The sequence below is a fragment of the Pongo abelii genome, chromosome 18 (assembly GCF_028885655.2).
Source record: "Pongo abelii isolate AG06213 chromosome 18, NHGRI_mPonAbe1-v2.0_pri, whole genome shotgun sequence".
Lineage (NCBI taxonomy): Eukaryota > Metazoa > Chordata > Mammalia > Primates > Hominidae > Pongo > Pongo abelii.
Window position 1 is genome coordinate 62,092,409 of NC_072003.2, and position 17,535 is coordinate 62,109,943.

A 17,535-nucleotide genomic window follows, 5' to 3' on the forward strand; every position below is an offset into this window, starting at 1 on the left:
CCTGCTCCACGGTGCCGGGTCCCATCGACCGCCCAAGGGATGAAGAGTGCCGGCGCACGGCATGGGACTGGCAGACAGCTCCACCTGCAGCCCCCGTGCAGGCTCCACCGGGTGAAGCCAGCTGGGCTTCTGAATCGCGTGGGGACATGGAGAATCTTTATGTCTAGCTAAGGGATTGTAAATACACCAATCAGCACTCTGTATCTAGCTCAGGGTTTGTAAACACACCAATCAGCACCCTGTGTCTAGCTCAGGGTCTGTGAATGCACCAATCAACACTCTGTATCTAGCTAATCTAGTGGGGAGGTGGAGAACTTTTGTGTCTAGCTCAGGGATAGTAAACGCACCAATCAGCACCCTGTCAAAACGGACCAATCAGCTCTCTGTAAAACAGACCAATTGGCTCTCTGTAAAATGGACCAATCAGCAGGATGTGGGTGGGGCCAGATAAGACAATAAATGCAGGCTGCCCCAGCCAGAAGTGACGACCAGTTCCGGATCCCTTCCAAGCTGTAGCCTTTATGTTCTTTTGTTCTTTGCAATGCATCTTGTTGCTGCTGGCTTTTTGGGTTCACATTGCCTTTATGAGCTGTAACACTCACTGTGAAGGTCTGCAGCTTCACCCCTGAAACCAGTGAGACCACGAACCCACTGGGAGAAACGAACAACTCCAGACATGCTGCCTTAAAAGCTGTAACACTCACCGCGAAGGTCTGCAGCTTTACTCTTCAGCCAGTGAGACCACGAACCCACCAGAAGGAAGAAACTCCGAACACGTCTGAATCTCGGAAGGAACAAACTGCAGACATGCCACCTTTAAGAACTGTGACACTCATCGTGAGAAACTGCGGCTTCGTTTTTGAAGTCAGTGAGACCAAGAAGCCACCAATTCCAGACACAGCAGGACCGGGAGGTAGTCCACGTGAAACCCCTCTGGTTTTACTAACTGGCTCTTACTGACGGTAGGCCCTTCCCCCCACCCCCGCCACAGAGACTGGGAATCAGAGACTCCGTGTCAGGTGCGGGGTTGTGCAAACACTAAATTATTTTGGCAGACTTGAGTTTTTCCAGGCAGGCACGTTGAAAGAAATTAAGGTTAATTTTAAGGAGGTGGCCTCATTGAGCTATTAGAAACTATATTAGTGTGTTTTTCAAGTTTTGATAAGTCAAAGTTGAAGCTTAGTTGAGAAAAGGCTCAGATAAACCTGGTTAGAGTTTGGTCAATAAGAGGGTTTTTAATCACATGGTTTTTCAACCTCAACACTATTGATATTCCGGGCTGGATAGTTTTGTTGTGGAATGGGGCTCTGTCGTGTACACTGCAGAATGCTTAGCAGTATACCAGGCTCTAACTAGATGCTAGTAGCAGCCCCTTTTACTTCCCCAATTTAACAACCCAAAATGACTCCAGACTTCTAGAATGTCTCTTGGGTTCAAAATTGCTTCCAGCTGAGAAGCAGCGATCTAGTACATTGCTGCTCATAGTGTAAAACACACCAGCTCCCAGCTCCGAGTTGGGGAAGTCCCTCTTGGATTCTCTGCCTAGAACTCTAAACTTTGTGCAGCTCCCATTGGCTTCATCCTCTTCTTTACTCCCGAAAGATGCTCCCATCCTTTCATTTCTGATTCCTACTACTAGGACAATTATCAATCTAGGCCGAAACTTCAGATACGTCCATGACTACATTTTTACTACTTTCTTATGTATGCTAATGACAACAAAAACTCTCAAATTAGTCTCCTACCTACCTACTCCTGCTCCTTCTTTTTTCAACGAATATTTAGAAAAGAAAGGTTATATTTAAAATATATTTACTTTGTCGTTGCATTACTACCCATTAAATTGTCTTAAGACATCAAGAACTAAGAATAAAATGTAGATATTTAAAATGTGTAATTAAGTTAATAAGATTAAACCAAAGATTCCTTCTTGTCTCAGCTGCAATCTATCACTAGAATTCCATACCATACCTCATCTACTGAGTCATTGCACTAATATCGCTTTAAGACATCCAAAAGTAGTGTCATTGATACACCTGGGTCAGTTCCATTAACTTCATGACATACAGATTTGGCTACTTTGGTGATTGGACAAAGATGGTGATATTTGCTCGGAATGACATCAATATAGCACCTTTGTGATTGAGATTGGTCAATCTGCTTAAATGTGGTATAATTAAAATTCATGGATCAGCATACGTGATTTCTGTGAGTGTGTATGTGAGAGACAGATCATTATTTAAACAATATTGTCACATTTTCATGTTATTTTTCCTGAATGAAAGGCCTCCATTGCTTTTGAACTCAACCATTTTACCTTTTCTGTATCGAAATAAAACTAAAATAACTGCCTTTCAGGAAAGAAATTAAAGCTCATCACAGATGGTGGCTGTCTCATGTTATTCAGTCATCTTGTTCATATCAAGTAAATCCCTATTTAATTCCTTTCTTCTGGAAAATTTCTGATCAATCCTTGGAAAATCAACTCTATCAAACATTCCTTCCCCCTCCCATGCTAGAGGTATTGAAAGATAAAAGTAGAATTCATGACCTTGAAATATGAGCAAAACGTTATCCAATCACCACTGTAGGGTCAGAACCTTCACTTCCTCAGAACAGGTGGTAAAACAATTACAGATGTGCAGCTGTTCTATGCCATTAAATTCTCCCTGGAAAAGCCGGAGGTGATTGTTATGTAAAAAATGTGTTTTATCTCCACAGAATATATTTAATAAAACTGTGAGGTATGTAAATTTGCCAGCCAGAGGTAGACATTTCAAAATTTGACTATAGTTTTGTTTATATTAAGAAATTACACTTATTAACGTAAATCATCTAAATCATAAATTAGCATAATAGAAACATCTCTGTAATAAAAAGCTGCCATTCTATTACCACATAGCTTTATTTCTATGAGACTTTATTAGCAATGAATATCAAGTAGGCCAGGAGGTGTAATATATTGCCTAATGTGGTATTGTGGAATGGAAAATATACTCCATGAATATGCAAACTCTATTTCCATACCTAAAAATAGTTCTATAAATATATGTCCAATAACACAAACATGGTGGCTGTCATTTTTCTTAGCATACCTCATACTGTATATACTTGTAATTATAATGCATTCAAAATATATCTTTGTTATTTAGGACATGAAATGATAAATGTATGCAGGGACCTACCATAGACATAGCAATAAAAAAGATGTCATGGAAAAGGGTGGTGGGAAGAATGGGAGAAAAAACAGAGTCTGGGAAAGGGAAAGCAAGAAACAAAAGGAGAAAGTAAAACGTTACTGGTTGCTCACTTCTTTGAGGCCTAAATATCACTCCTGAGGTTGGTGTATGATGGTCGTTGCAAAAATAAAAAGAGACCTCAATAAATGGAAACTCTCCCGATGTCACTGAGTAGGCTTGAGTTTGAATTTAGTCCCTCTGATTATGATTCCATTGTCCACTTATTTTACAGTTTCTTGGAAAAGAAATGGGAGAGGGCAGGGAAACTGGATGAACACACTTGGCCAGCACTCTCAGCTTCCACCAGAGCCTCCCACTGGCATCTAGTTTATGCATGAGAATTCTGCATACTTTTATATTTGTAGAGGAATTTGGAAACAATTGCACTAATTTGTCCAAACATACTGTTTTCTATGAGTTTGTAGTCTCATCCGTATGGCAAAACCCACTATTCAAAAACACTAAAAAAAAATGGCAAATACTTCAGTATGAGTGAACTAAGATCCTTGTGTAGCTGGAAGATGTTGGTGAGGGTGCTTGATAAAGATGGAAGGAAGTGAGACTTGACTCAGGCACTGAAACATGGGCAGTGGTTGGTGATAGGAGGGGAGAGAGAAGGCATTATAGATGATGAGGGAGAGTCTCTCTAGTTCCAGGAACCCAGATTTTATCACTCAATAGCACTTACTGTAAGTTTCACTGGGAAAGGTTCCTCTCTTGAACAGAGAGAATAGAGATGGGAATTAGCAGTGTTTATGTAGCAATTGAGAGAAAAGCTTGATTAAGGAGGGAATGCTAAGAAACAGTGAACAACCAAATTGCCTCTGTATAAAATGATATTTGGAGCAAACCATCCAGGGTCATCCACTATTGAGAATGCATCTGGAAAAAAAAAAAAAGCCCAGTGCTTTACAAGAAAGCCATTTTGAATTGTTAAAATAAGTATATTAATACAATTTGATTTGATGAGCACTTTGTGTTATGAAAGGCTTCTTTATACATAGACAAAGTAAGTCGAGGACCCCTCATCTCCATGGAGGCTCTTGGATAACGCCAAGTCCAACCCCAGTTCCCAAAGTTTTCACCACACCAATGCCGTCCTTCTCTGATTTCACCCTCATTTGGGTCACACTTTTCTGTTGGTGTAATATAGGGGTGAACAGCACAGACACTGGGGTTAAACTTTCTGGGTACAAATTTCAGCTTGGACACTAATAGTGTGACTTTGGGCACTTACTGAATCATGTGTGTCTCCCTTTCCTCATATAGATGTGAAGATAATCATAGGTCAACAGACGGCATTGAGGACTAAATGAGACGGCACAGGTAAGTGTTGATTCCAGGCCGTCCACAGCACAAATACTTGTTGAATATGAGTTGTTTCTTTTAAAACTGGCACAAGCATTTTTACATTATATAGTATGTAAACTAAGTTTTTGTTTCCTCTTATGTCATAAATTTCTTACAGAGCTTATCGACACAGTATTTTTCTTTCCCTTCAATTTTCCACAGACTAAAAGGGAGGAAGAAGAGCTAATTTCTCTGGAAATGAAATCAAGCAGCTTTCCTTGTATTGAAAGGTAAATTGCCTTTTCAGCCTCATCATTTTATATTGCTCAATATAGGAAATTAGAGAGTTAATGAGATGCCACAAGCTTCCATATTGTCTCCCACTGCACAGATTACTCTGCCAATCAGGTAATCTTAATTTATTGGCATTTGGGATTCAGCAAGATACAAAAAGTAACTCTGTGCATGCTAACTCTACCAAAATAATTTCTAAAAGAAGTTAGTAGGAGTACTCATATACATGGCTTTTTTTTTTTCTTTTTTTGCCTAGGGCCATGTATGACTGCTAGTTTTATTAGGACTCTGGAACTTCAATCGTTGAAGATGAATTACACCCACCCAGTTTAAAAGGCAGGGTAGTGATATGATTAAGAGATGGGTACTGGAATTGCACTTTAAAGGTCCACATTTTGGTGACTACCCTCCCTAATGTGTGACATGAACATTATGAGCCTAAAATTTTCTTATCTGGGAATTTTAAAAGTATCTAAAATTTGAGGGCTGACAAAAGATTGACACAGTACAAAAATGGGTCTACTCTGATGTCTGGCACATATACACACACATTCATATATATATATGTCATTCAGTAGATGTTACTGCTAAAGCCATACTCTAGGCACTGTGAGCCACACAGGGAGCTTGGGTTCGAGGAAGACAGAAGATGTATAAAAAGTCACAATGAGATGGGTGAGAGGTGGGTTATATACACTTTGTTAAGAGCATAGAAGAGAACAGGCAAAGAACATCTATTAACAGAAGCCCTCACATGTACTAGGCACTGCACAACCCCTTATAAAGTTGGTATTGTTATTCCTTTTGTGCGAGTGAGCAAACTGAAGCTCTTAAGAGATAAAAGTAACTTTCCTGTAGTCCACAGCTCAAAAATAAGTCAAAATTCATTTAGCCACAGAATCCATGCTTTTCATATTTCACTGTACTTTATTTATTTATTCTTGGTAGAGGGGTTAGTCAAAGCTTCACAGACCTACAGAAAGTATCCTTTGAATGTAGCTTGAGTGGTCATTACATTGCCAAAGAGAGGAAACAGGGCTGAATTTCCAAATCGTATGTTTGTATGTTTACATACACGACTTTAAAAGGAAATCCATTTGTCTATCAAGAGATACTTAGATTGCTTCCATCTCTTGACCTCCTCTTCTTTTTTTTCTCGTAATGTTATGTTATTGTTTGGAATCTCAAATTCTCTCTCTCCTTGTAAGGCTTATAAATTGTTTATTGAGAGAATGCATGAGAGGAGGTCATGGCTCCTGTAGAAAGATAGAAATCATGGTGAAATTAGTTTTGAGAGTGAGCTTTCAAAGCAATGGTGATTTTTAGAATGTTGAAGAGACAATGAATGCAGAGAACAAGAAAATAAACCGGTGACATTTATTCTTATGTTTGATTCAGCAAGTATGTCTGAAATATCTGCTCTGAATCAAGCACTCTTTTAAAATTTTAAGCTGTATAAACTAATGATCAATGGAGGAAATGTAACGAAACAAAAGAAAAGATTGGAGCAGAGATGAAGAGGGAAGACAGAAGAATGCATCACATAAAGCTGGGCGAATGTTGAGAATGTTGAATGTTGAGAGAAAGCAGAGCCTTAATTATTGGATGTATCATAACATGAAGAAGCAAAAGGCCAGAATTCCAGCATTAATTTTGTAAGAGCTAGCTCTGTGATTTGAAAGTGGTACAGAGGGTGTCAATCAATTTGTGTTTTGTTCATTGTCACCTCCAAACAGATAAATTTTATCTGGAATAGAAGTACAGCCTAATGAGTCAAGGGATTTGGGTTTTATTTTCTTAAGCTTTTACTTGTATTAGGTGAGTTTTGCAATCTTGTGCACTTTAATCTCATATAATGCAAGTAGAAATGTGCCTGAATTTTAAAGGCTGAACAGCTGGGACATTTGGACTTCTCATACCAAGGGTGACATTCCTCATTCCCCAGGGTACGTGATGCTGTCCCGAATATCACGGGACAGTGACATTCCTGAGTGTGCCCAGAAACATGAAAAATACACCTTCCTAAGGGACAAAATGCTTTTAGTACTGTCGCTCTGAGGAGGCGGCTGCCCTCTGAGTGAATGAACATGGTATGCTGCCTGATTCACTTATGACAAAAACAGCCATTTAATTCATATTCAGTTAACCATTAGCTTCAATAATAGTGATGGCACTGATTTTGCAGTATGACTAGCACTGACGACACCTAAAATGGAGCACTGTAAATATTACTGCTGGGAGATTCCTCCAACAGCTGTTGGGTCCTACTGGAGATGTCTGTTTCCTCAAGGGAGAGCTTCCTGTCTGACAGTTGTACAATGCTTCTATGTTTAGAGAACAGAGACTGAATTTCCTTAGGAAATTGCAATAGAAATCATTGTAGTTCTCTGGCAGTGTTATAAAATGTGGCAGTGGTATAAAATGTATAGACACTTATAATTTCACATTCTCTCTTTGAAATGTCTCTCTCTTTGAAATCCATTATTTCAGTGGGAGCTCTCCCAAGTAAATAACAAATGTTATTTTTCTATAAATAGATAGCATTCAAACACTTGGCTTAAATACCACAAGGTTCTGTACTCTATCCTTTGGGACAACCAGAGTCAGGTTATGTATCTTCCATCTTTATGCAGCATCTTCTCTGAATTATACTTTATTAATTTCTACAGGCTCGTGGTTACTTTAGTAAACTTTGTATTCATCTGTCTTTGATATAATTTAATAAAAAGCACTATTGTGTTTATGGAAACAAACTCATTTATTTTCCAGTGATCTCAATACTGAGATCTACTAAAGTGACCTCAGTGTGGCCATTCAAAATAGGAAGACATATCTGTAATATTGTTAATGTTACTTTTATTTTAGATGGACCACTGCCTGATAAGGCAAGCCATTACATGCATATTACGTACATATCTACATATTACCTACATGTTAAGCAGAGCTGTTGTAGGTAGAGATTCTGGCTGACAATCAGAAAATAGGATTATACACTACAAAATACAGAAAACCTCTTTTTTTCTTAATGGCACAAGCAGAATTTGGTGCAAAATGCATCATTTTCTCAGTTGTCCTTGTATATTTCTAGATGGCTTTGTGAACATACTTCTAGTAGTGTCTGACCAATCCAAAATCTAGGGCTGTTTTTTCCTCTAGGACGTGCTCACTTTAACTTGTTTGATTGAGCAGTGTCCTGACATGGAAGATTTGTATTGGGTCTGTGCCTGACCCCTGACCACAGCACCCTGGAGTGTACTGGACATTGACCCATCATGTTTTGGACTTTGGAATTAAGACATGGAGAGAGTTGAACTAGTCTTTGGACTGTGTAGATTGTCATGACCTTAAAATGTCAAAATCCCTGCTTCTTTAATAAAATGGATCTTTCAGGTAGGCCTTGAGAACCTTTATATGCAGTTGGTCTTTCTGAAAAGTTGTATGAGACATCGCCTTAGAACTTTCTAAGGTCTTCACAATTCTAGATATATTTTCATCCTGGAATTGATCTTGGTCCAGAGTATGTTTCTTATTTTGAGAATCCATTACAATTTGAAAAGACCATTCTAGGAACTTCAAATATCCTTCAAAATATACTTAAACATTAAATAGTTTATTCTTTAGTCCATCTCTGCCTTGGCTTATTTTATTACAGACAAAGGCAGATGGCACGTGCTGTGTTCCATCTGGAGCTATTCTTCAGTAACTCCTCAAGTTCATTACGTACATTTTATACTTCCCATATCACTCGAGGTAACATTTTTTCTGAATTTTCTGTAACTGTAATTTTTATAGTATTTTCTTCTCAGTCTTGTAAGCCTTCATCTTATCAAAGTTCTTCCGGCTTTTACTGAAGATCTGTTCAAGGCTTTGCATGCATCTGCTTGATACCAAACCCAATGCCACGTGTCCTAAGTTTTGATTATGTACAGCATGGTATAACATACTATAATATAGTACTCCAGATATATGCGATAAGCTATAGTATAGCACTGTATTTATGAGTTCTAAATTTCCATTTGCTTGTTATTACTGGTGAACAAACTATCCCGGTAGTGAGTGGCATGAAGCAACCACTTTACTATATGCTCATGGATTCCGTGAATCTGAAAAATTGACTAGGTACAGCATGGGTGGCTTGTTTCTGCTTCATGATGTCAGGGGCCCTAGCTGGTAAGATTTAATGGTTGAGGGCTAGAAATGTTCAAGGCATCTTGATTCACATATTTGGATGTTGACTAGGATCTCAGCTGAGTTTTTAATAAGAGCAAGGGGTCTCTCCATGTAGCATGGAGACCTCAGGAAAGTTGGACTCCTTAGTTGGTTTTAAAAGCAAGGTTTTTTTTTTTTTTTTTTTTTTTAGAATTCAATTCATTGACTTGTCTAACATGGCCATTGAAGTTACATAATGTCATTTCCATTGTACTCTATTGGCCACAGCTGTTACAAACCCAATCAGATCTAAGAAAAAGTGCTATATTCCCAATCATTAAATTGGAAGAGTATCAAGGCAACATGGTAAAACAAGTGAGATGAGAAATGTTGTTTCATCTGTCTTTGGAAAATAAAACATTGACTAACACAACACCACATTGTATGGTAGCATTCTAATATTAAAAAGGCAGGTAATACATTATAAAGTAATATACATTTTTTCACACTATCCTACATAAATCAATTTTAATGTTGAATGAAAAAATAACATTACTTTTAAACATGACTTGTTTCATTAATTACTACCCATTTTTCTACCACTGTTCTAGATCAACTCACTCATTTTTCATAAGAGTAAGGTGAGTTGCAGAGAAGCAAAAGGACTGGATCCTGGTTACATGGTACATTTTTTTTTTTTTTTTTTTTTTAGTGGTAATGATGATATCAATGACCATTTATTTAAATAATAAGCTTTAAAATACCTTTGATACCACGAAGATTAAAATCTACATTTTAATTAGCATCAGTGCTCCTTCCATTAAGGTAAATCACTTCTTACCTGAGCTACTTATTAGAATGTTTGCATGATACAAAGTATTTTTCAACCACTTTGTAAATAAAGATTCCAAAATAATTTCATATTAGTAAGCATAAAGAACTGTAACAACTAAAAAGTGAAGAGCAACTTCATTTGAATGAACAATTTAAGTTAATTTTCTTTTCAAAGAAAATCATGACTGACTAGTTTTTGAGATACATGTTGATTTATTCTAAGGGCAGTAAAGAATTAGAACTCTCCATTTTAGAAGACAGATTGAATTTAAAAAAATAAATTGCCATAAAATATTCAGATGTCAAGAATAACTTTAATAATAAAACTATTAGGTACCTTTATGAGAAAAGGCATATATGTCAAGATGTCATTTAGTTTTACTCAAACTTTTAAAAACTAATACAGAAAAAAGTACCAATTGGCTGTTAAGTTTTATGGTTAGAAAGCGAAGTTAGTGGTTCTAAAATTAAGAAAAAGGAATTAAACTGACAGGATCAGATTATTTCTATCATCACCTTTGACATTCAACATTAGTCAGACATCTCCTAGAGCATAGGTTTTTGAATTAAAAGACTTAGTTAAGGGCAAAGAAAATTACTTAAGATAAAATATAAATAGTATATGAACGAACAAAAAATCTAGTCTCAACAAATATTTACTGAACCCTTATGATGTCAACCATTACTATTAATAAAACACAATTTAAAACTTTATTGAATTGTCACTTGGCTAGCAAAATAACAAAATAAGTATGAAACACACACAATTTTTTCTTCTAAAGGTATTGCAATAAAATTGATATAATACTGGAATGAAACTAATAAAGAGGAAACCTCTTGTATTAACCACTTACCATCTATCAGTTCTATCAATTTATTAATTTATTAATTGATCTGTCTATATACAGATGGTCCCTCACTTAGGACTTCATTTTACTATGGTGAAAAAGTGATAGGCATTCAGTACACTCTTTGACTTATGATCGGGTTATTTTTTGATAAACCTATTGTAAATTGAAAATATCATTATTGTTTATCTGGACATAACTCTTATCCTAAGTGGAGAGGCATCTGTATACTTAACCCATAAACATTAAATGTGCCAATGGAACTTTACATACTTATCTTCCTTTCGGGAATTTATTATCAGGAAAAGGCTCAAAAGGAAATAAAGTTATAATTGTGAATATTATTAAGATGGCATTAAAATATGTGTTATGTGTGTATGTGCATACAAAATCAAACTAAATGAAAATGCTAAGATACTAATTAATAAATTTTAGAACATAATCATGAAGTGAAAAAGGTAATTTTTATATAGAACAAAACTAGAAGGCAGTTCACAAAATTGAAAATGCTTGAGTAGTGTGTGTTTGGAGTTACAGGTATTTTTAAATTCTCTTTAATTCCATTATTCTAATATAAAGTTAGCATTAGATTGTGAAAAAATTTGAGACATTTGTGGGGAAGAATGTTGCTTGCTTTTTGGGAGGACAACTAGAAACTAGCTCTCTGTTTGAAGATCAAATGAAGTTCATGCAGAGGCATAGCACTGCAGCCATTTAGTCACCATGAGTGAGTTTAACCTGTAAGATGAAGATGATACTATGGAAAGATGAGTGTGGGAATAAACATTAACTAGTTATGTTTATGCCACCTTATTAAAATAAGATTGAAAAGTGGCAAATATCTACATGTGGAACACCGAGAAAAATTTTAGTTTACTTTTAATGCAGGGGTTTACTTTTAACTATTCCATGCTCATGAGCAGATGCAGATTTATAGAATTAAAATAAGCAGGTACCCACCTACTATTACCTCTAGTACTTGTGCTTAATTCAATCAGCTTTTGACATTTCCCTGACAATGGGAGTTAGCTTAAGAATATGCTGGTCAACAAATTAAGCCAATAAGACATAAGGAAGGTTTCCTGGAAGATATCTGACCTCTGATGTCTTCTCATGCTTTGCTTCTTAATTTACCTGGGACACCACCAAGTATTCCTCACCTAAGAAATGAGTCTTGGCTGTGTCAATTCAGGTCAAACCAGTTTGATCAGTGTTCTTAATTCTTTTTCCTGCAGTACCGCTCTTCAAAGGCAAGTTCTGCTTCTTTCCTGATTGTCCATTATTATTCGGTTGAGTGCGATTCTACTTTTTTGGACTGGCCTTGGTATTTTTGTCTCCTAGCTGTCTCTTTCCAATTTGTGTCAGATATAACCTTATGTAGTAATTCTAAAACTAGACTCCATTTTCCTTAGCTGATTAAATTTAATGCTGTCACTTAGGTCCTATGCCTGCAAATTCCATTTCATTGGCCTGGGGCATAAACTGTACATAAAGATGTTTAAAGCACTCAACATTGAGAACTACTAGCCCACTGGAACCATCTGCTTCAATTTTCTACAGATAGAGTTTTCTTCTCCAGTTGGGGAATCCTCCGCAATCTGGGTGATTTGTACTTTAGGAGTAGTAGTCAAATGGGATGGAGTTTGATTTTGTTCTTAATGTCTCTATAGAAATCATGATTGGCATGCACACTGATGGAGACGTGCAAGAAAGTTTTACATGTACAAATAGACAAATATATAGACCCATAAATACTACAGGAGTACATAAATACTTAGTTTCAATAGTTGCACAGCAATTTTAATATATCTTTAAAATTCCATCTTTATAAATAACTCCAAAACTTGTGATTTCTTTCCCATTATTGTAAAGGAGCAAACTAATGTTCTTACTCTTAATTTTCAGTCCTTATGATTGACAACACCATTCATTCAGATAACCAAGCCTGAAAACTGTGTGCCATCTTCATGCTCCCTTTTTTCACTCTTTCCTATAAAGTCAATCACTAAGTCTTGTTGATTATATCTTCTTTGTAAATCTAGAATGTATATTTTTTCCCACTGCCAAGGCTTTTCTCATTCTACCTACAGTTGAAATAGTATCTCTATTGTCTTCTGTCTCTGATACATACATCTCAAATCTCTCTCTCTCTCATAGCCTGCAAGTTTCATTTTTCTCATGTATTTTTTAATTAATTTATGTTACTGTTCTGCTTAGACAGCTTTGTTGCTTCCCCCATAACATTTCCATAGAAAATTGAAACCATTTCTTTTATTCATAGACAGAAAGTTTAGAGTCTGACTCATTTTTGAAACTTTAGCCTCACTGCCTAATACTCTCCCACATAAGCTTTTGTCTCTAGACGCATCAGCAAGCAACAGTGCCCTTCATAAGGATGACTTTTTAAAGCAAAGTTTTCTTCTTGGGTCTTTACCAAGCTAAATGTAGAAAGCGGCATCTTGGCAATTTATGAAGAATAAAAAAGTTGCTATCTTTCAGGAAAGGTGACAACAGCTGAGGGTCCCTGGGTTGGATTTGAAGCTGTCTATGTCAGGGAAAAGAAGTGCTCCTTCCTTGGGCCTTTGACAGTTGTGGCAACTTTCAGCATTGCGTGTACAGAGCCAGACGCTGCTTTCATCTGCTTGGCAGAGGGGAGAGAGACTCTGGAAGGGCTGCCAAGTTCTCAAAAGAGGGGCTTTCAGTTCCAGAGCAGGGACCCTTAAGGACCAGTAGGCCCAGCTCCCCAGCTTCACGCCCAAGGACTTGGCAGGCACTGAGCTGTCCTCATTAAAATCCAGTTTGGATCATGGCACTCTTTCATTCCTACCCAGCTGTAGCCAAGTGGAAAAAAATAAAAGAAAAACCAGATAATAGAGGATCTCATACACATAAACACACACACACACACACACACACACACACACACACACACACACACACACAGCAAACCAAAAATGTAAACTGGAATTAGGCAAAACATCAAATTTGTTTTTAATAGTTGTCAGAATGCTATACAGGTAGCTCCATGCCTCTGGAGCCTTCCTTTAATCATCTGGTTTGATTCTTTTTTTTTTTTCTTGCTGCCCTAATTATTCCCATTTTTAATATCACCCCACTGGCTGTAATTAAACTTTTCTGTAGTTTCAACTTGTTTGCCAGGCAGGTTTCCTTTCACTTTCAAAGCCCAGCTCAATTCTTGTGTCCAGGCAGTAAAGGTTATCAGGGAAGTTTGTCAGATACCTGCTTCCTCTGGAGTTTCTCTCACCCTTGCTCTGTGATTTCTGTGATAAGTCAATATGAGCTCAGCCCCAAAGAGGGGCTCTGTTTTTCAAGATTAGAGAGGCTGATGCTCTGCGCACATTTTCTTCCTTGTCCCTTTCTCTCTTCATTCTCCCCTAACTGAAATGCACTTTGATCACGTTTGATTTCAAAAAATCTGTTTAATGTTCTACTGAGTCTTCTGTGGTCCTTACACTACGGTAGGAAATACCTGTAGCAAGCTCTGGGGTGCTGGATCAGCTGCTTAGGTCTTTCAAAAAGTGAAAGTTACTTTTATTATTGGCACAGTGCTATTTTTCTACTTGTTTACATGCATTATAATGACCCAATCACAATGTGATTGCTAAGGTCATGAAAGGTGTTCTGTTATAAAAACTACGTTTTTTAGGTTGCATGTTCTTCATCAAGTGAAATCTTCCAAGGTGAAATTTTAATGGGAAGCATCTCACAAATGAGCCTTTCATTCTTTAGGAGAGTTGAAAGCAACATCTTTGGGGAAATGTTGAGTTTCAAATGAGAAATAAACAATATATATTGCAGGTTTTTTTGAAGGATATATTCATTCATTTATTAATTCAAAGGATATTTATTAAGTGCTCCAGTTGGCAGGTACAACAGTAGGTGTTAAAATTAGAGACTGTGAAATCATTCCTTCTTTCAAGATACAAGAAATTTGGAAAGAGACATGTAAAGACATCATTACAACGTGGTGAGACTAAAATAGCACCAAGTAGATGAAAATTTCACAGTATAGGCAGGTAAGAGAGATCATCAATTGACTGGAAATTTGGTGGGAATCCTGAAAAGAAACAGATGGAAACAGATGGGAGCAAAGAAATCATAGTCTCAAATAGATTTTAGAGAAGCTTGGTACAGTATGAGGATTTGTGTGGGAGAATGCTAGACTTGTAGTTAAGAGATTGAAAAGTTAGAGGCAATAACACATATTCTGTTATTAAAAGAGGAGTTATATATAGAGTAGCAAATATGCAAGAGCCATTGAGTTTTCCTGTGACCAGTATATTGAATGTGAGCCCTGGAACTAGAGCAGCAAGATAGTGTCCCTGAGGGCAAATGATTCCAAGGTACGGTGAATCTTTTCACATAAAAGGAAAAACGGCTGGTAGAACTACCCCAATCTACAATAAATCTACAATCACGTTATTACCACATATTGGAATACAGTGAATACCCTATGAATGTTAAAAAAAAAAAAAAAGGGGGGGGGAGGGATTAAAACAGGAATTTCAACAGTATCTGCCAAAACAAAACATTAAGAGCAATAGTAGCACCAGATATAAAAAAGTAATTTAAAGGATATTAAATGAGAAGATAGGGTATTTTAACTTGATAAAAATTCAACCCACAATGAAGACATAATATTACAGACTTCAACAACAACAAATCAAACAATTCTAAGAAGAAAAAAATATATTTCTTTCTAACATACCACCTTAAAAATTCAATAGGTTAGGCAGAACAAAAATAAGACGTAGAAAATGTAAATGACTCAACAGAATTTACTCATATATACATACAAATATTTATACATAAATGTGTATAAATATATCTATATATTTTTACTTATAAACAAATTATGAACCATATGGAATCATATATCATTAGTTTCTAAACCAAAAAATACAATGTACTTTTCAATACATATGAGATATTACCTGAAATATCTATCAAGTATATTCCACTAACAATAAATAAATTCTAAAGAGCAGGAAAACATAGCAAAAGAACATGCTACGGAAGCATGGAGGAGAGATAAATATGGCCAAAAAAGTTTGTGAAGGGCTACATAGAGAAGGAGATTTGAAGGCTGAAAGACTAAGGCAAATGAATTGTAGGGCAAGGTGCATTCTAGCACACAGAATGGCTTTGGAAAGAATTGTCTTATTCAGAGAATTTTTTGGCCCTAAAGCAACTCAAATTCATTCAAATAAGCTGTGACAGCAAGTGATAATTATTGGAAATAGAAGGGAATCGTTCTGTGGAAATTTTGCCAGTGCACAAAGGCAAACCTCCTATAGTCTGGAAACAGACTGTCAGATTGGTCAGGGATTAAGACTATCCCTCTCTTTATCTCTGGTTTTGTCCTTGTGTTCTTCTCTTGCCCACTTCATCTTTTTATCTCACTACATTTTTTTTCCTATTTTCTGGTCTGTGTTGATCTGTTTCATTTTTCTCCTTTTTCTGAGTGCTTTCTCTGATTCTCTTTGCAGAAAAATAGCCTGTAAGTCTTAGGAGGTCCCTCGAGATAAACATACCCCCAGAAAAAAATAGCATTCCTCAGTTTCAATTTCAAATTTCTGAAAGAGAATCAGATTTGTTTAATTTGGGTCAACGGCTTATTCTAGTTCAAGAGAGTGCAGAGGCTTAGATGGAAAACTATAGCCTCCTACTTATTTAGCAGATTCTATGAAGACAATTTGAGAAGATATTCAGAAGTGTAAGTGAGAGGATGACAGTAAATGTGGTTGAAAATGGAAGCAAAAATAAAATCACTAAAGATCTTGGTTTCTGAACATCCCCCTACTCTCAGATGGCAGGTGAAAGAAAATACCTCAACAATTTTAAGCAAAATATAGCATGCCCAGGAGCTTGGAAATGGAGTGATGGTGCTAGAAACTGAGAAATTGAAAGCATGCAAAATAGTAGGGAATGGAAAGAAAGAATCATTAAAGAGAACATTTTTCAGTCACCTAGTTTAGAGTTGTGCAAATGCCCGGCACTCATTGGTCTGAATTGTCTAATAATAGCACTTTGACCTTTCTCCTTGAGCCCCTCTAAGTCTCTAAATGCCTACAAGATGAAAGTAAAATTATGGTCTTTCAATCTGAAAGTTTAGATTAAAAAATGTGAATAATTAGGCTGATATTTGAATAGCCGGATCAACTATTCATATTTCTGGTTATAAACTTTGATTATTCCCCATTGAATTTGAACTGGTTTATTTTTCTGGAATAATAAAATTAATAGAAAAGTCTGTTTCAGGCTGGGCGCAGTGGCTCACGCCTGTAATCCCAGCACTTTGGGAGGCCGAGGCGGGTGGATCACGAGGTCAGGAGATCGAGACCATCCTGGCTAACATGGTGAAACCCTGTCTCTACTAAAAATACAAAAAAATTAACCGGGCGTGGTGACGGGCATCTGTAGTCCCAGCTGTTCAGGAGGCTGAGGCAGGAGAATGGCATGAACGCAGGAAGTGGAGCTTGCAGTGAGCTGAGATTGCGCCACTGCCCTCCAGCCTGGGCGACAGAGCGAGACTCCATCTCAAAAAAAAAAAAGTCAGTTTCAAAATAAACTAAAACATAATTTTAAAAATGGCTCTTAAAAGCCTACATTTGCCTCTGGTATGCCCATTTTAAACTTTCTAAATCACAATTTTATAATTAAAGATAAATAGCTTTCCAACTATATTTATCTAAATCTGTATATTTATCTAACTCTTCCTATCCCCCGAGTTATGAATATCACTGATAACACATCCGATCTGATGGTAAGCCCCATTTGAAATACTAATTTTGTTGCATGTTTGACCCAGGGACATGCGAGTTAGTACATCCCCATGAAACACACACCTTTTCTGGGCA

General features: G+C 36.8%; 1 long non-coding RNA gene across 1 annotated transcript in view; it reads left to right on the top strand.

Annotated features, from left to right (window-relative positions):
• Nucleotides 1–474: 474 nt before the first annotated feature.
• Nucleotides 475–17,535, top strand: part of LOC129050827 (uncharacterized) — a 29,111-nt gene continuing 12,050 nt past the window's right edge. The window contains exons 1-3 of the long non-coding RNA XR_008514654.1: nt 475–962; nt 4,509–4,565; nt 4,752–4,819. This is a non-coding gene — a long non-coding RNA (uncharacterized LOC129050827). The remainder of the gene's footprint in view (nt 963–4,508; nt 4,566–4,751; nt 4,820–17,535) is intronic.